The sequence below is a fragment of the Emydura macquarii genome, unplaced genomic scaffold (genome assembly GCF_026122565.2).
Source record: "Emydura macquarii macquarii isolate MOO-44397 ecotype Brisbane River unplaced genomic scaffold, CSIRO-AGI_Emac_v2 contig_1027, whole genome shotgun sequence".
NCBI classification, from domain to species: Eukaryota; Metazoa; Chordata; order Testudines; family Chelidae; genus Emydura; species Emydura macquarii.
The window spans coordinates 17,841,907-17,848,794 of record NW_027131164.1 but is presented as its reverse complement, the minus strand read 5'-3'; the positions used below and the strand labels follow the sequence as shown (position 1 = coordinate 17,848,794).

At 37.5% G+C, this 6,888-nt stretch overlaps 1 pseudogene; it reads right to left on the bottom strand.

Moving 5' to 3' along the window:
• Positions 1 to 1,525: 1,525 nt before the first annotated feature.
• Positions 1,526 to 1,706, bottom strand: LOC137150866 (U2 spliceosomal RNA; annotated as a pseudogene).
• Positions 1,707 to 6,888: the final 5,182 nt, after the last annotated feature.

Below are 6,888 nucleotides of genomic sequence, written 5' to 3'. Positions count from 1 at the left end.
TAATCCATAATCCATTAGCCAGGTAGAAAACTATGATTTCTGCATTAATATTCACTAACTCCCCTTTTAGAAAACCAGATTAACACAATATGGTCTATAGGGCAAGATTAGGGAATATGTGAATTCTATGTTCCAAGGGAATGAACTTTTTTTCCCTACACATAGTATTGGCACAAAATTGTCTCTATAAACAGAAGAAATCCAGAAGGAAAATTAAAGTAATCATCACTCCTCATATATTCTACATTTACTTACAACCTGAGATACAGCCAGAGCTTTCCTGTGATCATGGTGGTATGGTAGCATGCTGGGTGTACTGCAGGCTCAGAGGCAGTGTTGAAGGTGCTGTACACATTAGGTCCCTCAGGCTCTAGTCCTCAAATAATCACAGTCTGAGGAATAATAAAGGATGATTTACTATGGAGCTGCCAGAGATGAACAGTGAAATTACCCTGGGTGCAATTGCTTTAAGTTACCAAAAAAAGATGAACTGACAGTTATTAACTCAGCAACCAAGGGAATACTCACTCCAGTCACCCCCTCTCTCAGAGGCAACTCCAACCCTGAAGATCCCCCAACCAACCAGACTTCAGTGCTTTGGTCCTGTCGCAGTTACCCGTCGCCCTTACGAGACCAGTTCTCAGCCTTTCAGCCGCAACTCTTAAACTGCCCAGCCTTCTTTACTCAGCCAGCTCCCAAACTGTATCAACAGATTTTAAAATTTTATTAAAGCTTATGTTAAAACTATCTAACACATGGAAAAGTTCCAATTCATCTGCGTATAGTGCTTAAATTATCCAAAAGAAGCAAGTTTGGTTTAAAAAGCCATTCATGCACATAGTACATAATCTGCAATATCCCAAATTAGGGTTAATACATTTAACAGTGCCATTTAAATATCAGTATCCAAATACTCAGATACATCACCCACGGAAAGTTATACTAGAAGTATCTTTGGAAAATAAATATAGTGATAAGGGATAAGTAAATTGTCCCTCAGTAATTAAGAATTTAGGGTGGCTTGTCCCTGAATAAATACAATCCATTACAGAAGTGTTTTGGCTACTTTCCTGTCTTCATTTCTCATTGGCACTGTAACTTCTTTCTCTTGGTATTGCCAATGTCCAGTGATATGTTCTAAATAAATGTCCCTTGATCACCTGATGGTGTTTGACACTATGAGTCACTGCATCCGCCGGGCATAGCTCTGACCAATTCTGCACTTGCTCGCTCCTGGGATCCCATGCACCCAGGGCTCTGATGATCAGCGCATGTGTTTGTAGCTTGTAAATTTCCTCAATAGAAAACAAAATTAGCCAGAGGGACTTCTACAAATGGATTTTTTAAAAAGATTCTTAGCCTCGAGGGATGATGTGATTGATAGCAGACTCATTATTATTATTGTAACAAACCTGCTGGATCCTTATTGGGCAACACACTGTTAGCAGAGGGAGCAATAATCTCGCCTGCACAGAAAACGGAAATACTGCCAGAGACTGGAAGGGATTTGGCTCAAGAGGAAGCCAGAGGCTGCATTTTTTCCCCTGGAGGCACTGCAATAGTCAGTCTATGCACGGAGTAAGCTCCTAGCCCAACTCCCTGGTCCACAAATGCATTTTATATGCAGTCCCCCACATCAGGAATGTATCAAATATTAAACTGATAAGAACAGGTTTAAAAATTTATTAAAGTTATATTAAAATTATCTAAAACATGGCTTAATGAAAAAGTTTCTGTTCATCAGGGTATAATGCTTAAATTATCTAAAAGTAATAGGTTTGTTTTAAACAGTCATAAAATGGATATAATACATAATTCTGCAATATCCCAGATTAGGGTTAATAAATTTAACAGTACAGTTTAAATATCAGTATTCAAATACTCAGGTACACGTAGATCTTGATGCTGAGCTCACTAGTAGAATCGGCAAAGGAGCCAGGAACTTTGTTCCAGGTTCTATCTTGCAAAAGACCAGGAACAAATTGTCAACTAAAGTGAAAATCTGTATTTATGAGACATGTGTTTTATCCATCTTTTATATGGCTCAGAAACATGGACAACCTATGTCAAACATACCAAAAGACTAAATAGCTTTCATATCAGATGCTTGCATAAAATTATTTGAACAAGATGGCAAAACAGGTTGAAAAGTGTTAAACTGTGCTGATATGTCATTCATGGCAACATTGATTAATAAGAAAAGATTCAGGTGGCTTGGACTTGTCAAGCAAATGCCGGATTACAGGATCCCAAAGAGTGTGCTGTTCTCTGAATCCAGTGAAGGGGCTAGAAAGAGAGGCAGACTGCTGCGCAGATTTCAGGATGCCTGCAAAGATGACTTAGTATCCTTTGGAATCTCTATGGATGATTGGGAAGGAGTGCAGAATACCGCTTTGGTTGGCAGAGTCAGCTTGTAGATGGAGCAAGGCATTGCAAGGCGGAGTGGATCAAGTATTGCGATGACTAACATCAGAGAAGGAGAATCTGCTGCTCAGATTCAGAGCCCTGCTAGAGCGTGGGTGTGCCTTGCCTGTGGATGGGACTGTCACTTGCTCATTGCACTCAGCAGCCGCCAAACAACTCATTGATGCTTACATCATGCACTGTGAAGAGCGATGGTGCCACTTACTTAATTTATATAAAAAAACAGCGAGAGTCCTGTGGCACCTTAAAGACCAACAGCTTTATTTGGGCATACGCTTTCATGGGCAGAAACCCACTTTGTCAGATGCATCCAAAGAAGTGGGTTTCTGTCCACAAAAGCTTCTGCTCAAATACATTTGTTAGTCTTTAAGGTGCCACAGGACTCTCACTGTTTTGCTAAAAACAGACTTACATGGCTACCCCTCTGGGACTCATCAACATGCAAGGCACTTCATTTATATATTGTTCCCACAATTTTTCACTCTCAGACAATGGCTGATGTGAATGCTGAATTTTTAGGTCTTCTTGATACAAGAGGACAATCAAGTAGCTGGACAAACAACAAAGCAATCTTTTGCTGCTGAAAATGATGGCGGATAGAATTACACCCACAATTATTTTCAGATACAAAATTGCTGGTATATATATGAGACTGGTTAGACAACAATCAGTAAATGTCATGGACCACTCATTTGTGTCAACCTAGTTTATAAAGATGTTCATTTATTCCTAATGAGCAGTAAAGATTTCCTTTTATTATATATTTGAATTACCATAGCACCTAGGAACCCTAGTCATGGGCCTGAGCCCCCTTGCGTGAAGTACTGTACAAACACAGAACAAAAAGATGATCCCTAACTTTTTTAAAAACTTAATTTATCCTTAGTTAAAAAATAATACAGGAAATAGTTGTGAACTCAAAATCATTTTGCAAACCTAAAAAGTGGTTCATAAGACCTCAAAATTCATGAGGTCCTCTTCCCTATTTGCAATTTTCCCATCAACCTTCAACTTAAATCATGGTCAGTTAGAGTAGCCTATTTTTGCAACTGATTCAGAGTACAATATATATTTGGAGAATTGACAATAAAACTACTAAGATGGTATTATAAACAAGATACATGTCATTCTTAATATTAAGGTTGCCTGACACTTTCCATTCTAAGTTCCTATTTTCAGTTGCTTATATCTTTGCCAAACTTTAATAATTTGAACTGAAATTTTCTGTACAGGACATGTGCCTCAGGCAGATTTTTCTTTCCTTCTTTCTTTTTAATTTCATCCAAAGTGGTTCTCCTGTTTTTGAAAACATTATTTGCCCATGTTAAAAACTTCTGTCGACCTTTTCTTTGAGAAGCTTTAGCATCTCCATATTTTGTAGTAGCGACTTGAAATTTGGCTTGGGGGTGGAATTTGTGTCAGACATGTGCCTTGTCCCACACTATGAAAATCTGCCCAAATTTGGCCAAGTTATAAGCCTTTGAAAAAAATGACATCTCAATATGCTCAGTAGAAAATTGCTAGAGATTCAAAACTTTTTTTCCCAAAGATCCCATCTGCACTGAGTGTGCTGTAGCCCAGGGCTTTAGGGGCTGAGCAGAACTTTTCTTGCCACTTCAGATCCCAGTTAATCTGGGTTTACTCTCTTGTGCTCTCAGTGCCTGCCTGCTGGTACCCAGTCAGCCTGAAGGAGGAAGCAACCTGATTTGAATGCAAAAAAGACAAGACCTGGATCTGTCGGAGTGGTGCTAGAGAGGAAGTGAGAGATAGTGGGAGTTGATTGGAACAAAGAGCCGGGGCGAAGAATTGTGATTGAAAGCTGGTAAAGAGAAGGGAAATTGGGATTGGAATTTGTGAGGGACTGGCTGAGCAATGAGACTAAGACAGAGTACTGGGGAGAATAATGGGACTGATTGGACAAGCGGAATGGGGGGAGCCAGGAAGGGTAATGAAAGCAGGGATAGGGGTTGTGCAGTGGATCTAAAGGTTCCAACTTCGCTGATGACTATGTGGGTGTCAGTATGCTGCCACATGATAGAATTTGTTGGGTTTTTTCAGTTTGCTTTTTTAAAAAACAATAAATTACACATTCACATAAACTATATAAGAGCATTATTAAAGTTCATAGATTCATAGAGTTTAAAGTCAGAAAGGACGATTATGTCATCTAGTCTGCCCTCCTGTACAACACAGGCCATTAAATTTCACTATTACCCCTAAAATGAGCCCAATAGCTTATGCCTGATGGAAGTATAACTCAGTAGTTTGGTTTTAACTTCCAGCCACTGGACCTTGTTATGTCTTTCTTCACTGGATTAAATAGAGCCCTTCAGTTCCTGACATTTTCTTCTTGTGAAGGTACGTATGCACAATAATCAAGTCACCCAGTGACTAATAATAATAATCACCCAGTGTTCCTTTTGATAAACTAAACAAATTGATCTTTTTAAGTCTCTAATTATAAGGCAATTTCTCCAGCTCTTGAATCATTTAGGTGACTCTTCTCTGCACCCTTCCAGTTATTCCCAATCCTTTTAAAAAAGTGGACACTGGAACTGGATGGAGCATTCCATTATTGGTGTCATCAGTGCTGTACTCAGAGGTAAAATTACCTCCCTGTTCTTACTCGTTACTCCCCTATCTATACATCCAACTATCACATTTGCCCTTTTCTCCACAGCATCTCACTGGGAACTCATTGGGCCACACATTGAACAATGGGGAGAAAATAAAATATTGAATAGCTAGTCACTAAATGAGAACTATACTTTCTCTAAAACAAATGAGGCAGGGATTCCTGTGGAAAAAAATAGTATGTGACCATCAGAGGCATGAAACAGGCTTCCCATCCTATGAGAATTTTAAGATTTCATTTTTTTCCCCATCCTAAAAAGTCAAAATCCAAACATTTTTTGCAAATTAAAAATCCCTCCTCTTCTCTCCTCTTTCCCCCCCCCCCCCAAAAAAAAAAAAAAAAGTAAAAATTCAGATTGAATCAAAATGTTATGTTTTGGTTTTGACATTTTTTTCTATAAATTTCTAAACAAAGTCATTTTAACCCAAAAATTGGAACTTTTTTGTTTAAAAAAACGTCAAAATATCCTGTTTCAACAATTGCTAGAAAAATTTTCAAAATAGGAAATTCATCAGATTTCCTTTCCTGCAAACCTATTTGTTTTGACAAAACATAATTTTCCAGTGAAAAGCTCTTGCTATTGAAAAATTCCTGGCCAGCCTTTGTGGTAATGTATTTAAAGACTATCACTATTAGGCTTGGCAGCATTCAATTTTTATTTTTTTATAATTTCAGTGTATAATGTTCTTGTTTATTTTTAAGCAGTTTTTTGTATTTATCAATATAAATGTTCATAGTTGGGAGAAATTGAATGGGGGGGTCAGCCAATATTTATGTAATGATAGAAGATGTTGACATTAAAAAAGTTAAAGCTTTATAAGCACTACAACACAAATTGTCAACATCACATGTCAAAATATACAAAGTGAATAGCCTGAAACCAAAGTAAATTCTCAAGCTGCACTTTTCTTACTTTGCCTAGTTGTAGATTTTGATTATTATGAATGGAAATGTTTTTTCGTGAGTGTGTGTGGACAGTGAAATCAACTTTACCAAAAGTCAAGGGAAAAATTCTAATCTTTCCAAACCTTATCACGATTCATGTGTACAAGGGACAAGGGGTAAATTAAAGTTATAAAGGCAACTAATTCTGGCATTTCCTAACTTGACTTTGCTTGACTTTGCAACCTTAATAATGTTCTTTTAACATAGCTTTTTTGTGTGTAATATACTACATACTTTATTGATTGCCTTCTAAATACAGAACATTGCTACTATGTAAACTTTTCCAGAAATAAAAATAGAAATAAAACCTATTGAACTTTTTATAAACAGGTAGTATATGTGAGTTACTCAGCTTTTCCAGCTCTCTAAGGGCCCAGTCCCACAAGATGCTGATCTCACAGGTGGCACTCTTCTCCTTACAAAATCAAGCACTGATTGAGTATCTATTTTCACAATAACAGGTTCTCTGGTTTTGGTGAAGATAATGAACTAATACTGATAGATAAATGTACCCAGCTTGGGTTTTGTTCCCTGAAGCATTCAAATGGATACACCCATCCTATTTAAATAGTAACCAAAGAATAAACCTGGGTCTCATAGAAATAAAAAGTATTAAAAAATCCAACATCAGTGCCAGTTAACCTCTTCCCCTAAAGTTTTTCCAATGCTATAAAATTCAGTAAACTCAACAAGAGATTCAGAATATCCATTTTGGAGGGGTAAATATACTTATTATTAAAGGACTCTTAGAAAGATATTACACACAATGAGTTCATAAGCTTTTCTTTGTGTGGGGTATTTTTGCAAGCCATAGCTGAAATGATCACCGCCTCCTTGTGACCCCTGTTTCTGCATCTTTCTGCCAAAATAACTGTTGCACTAGT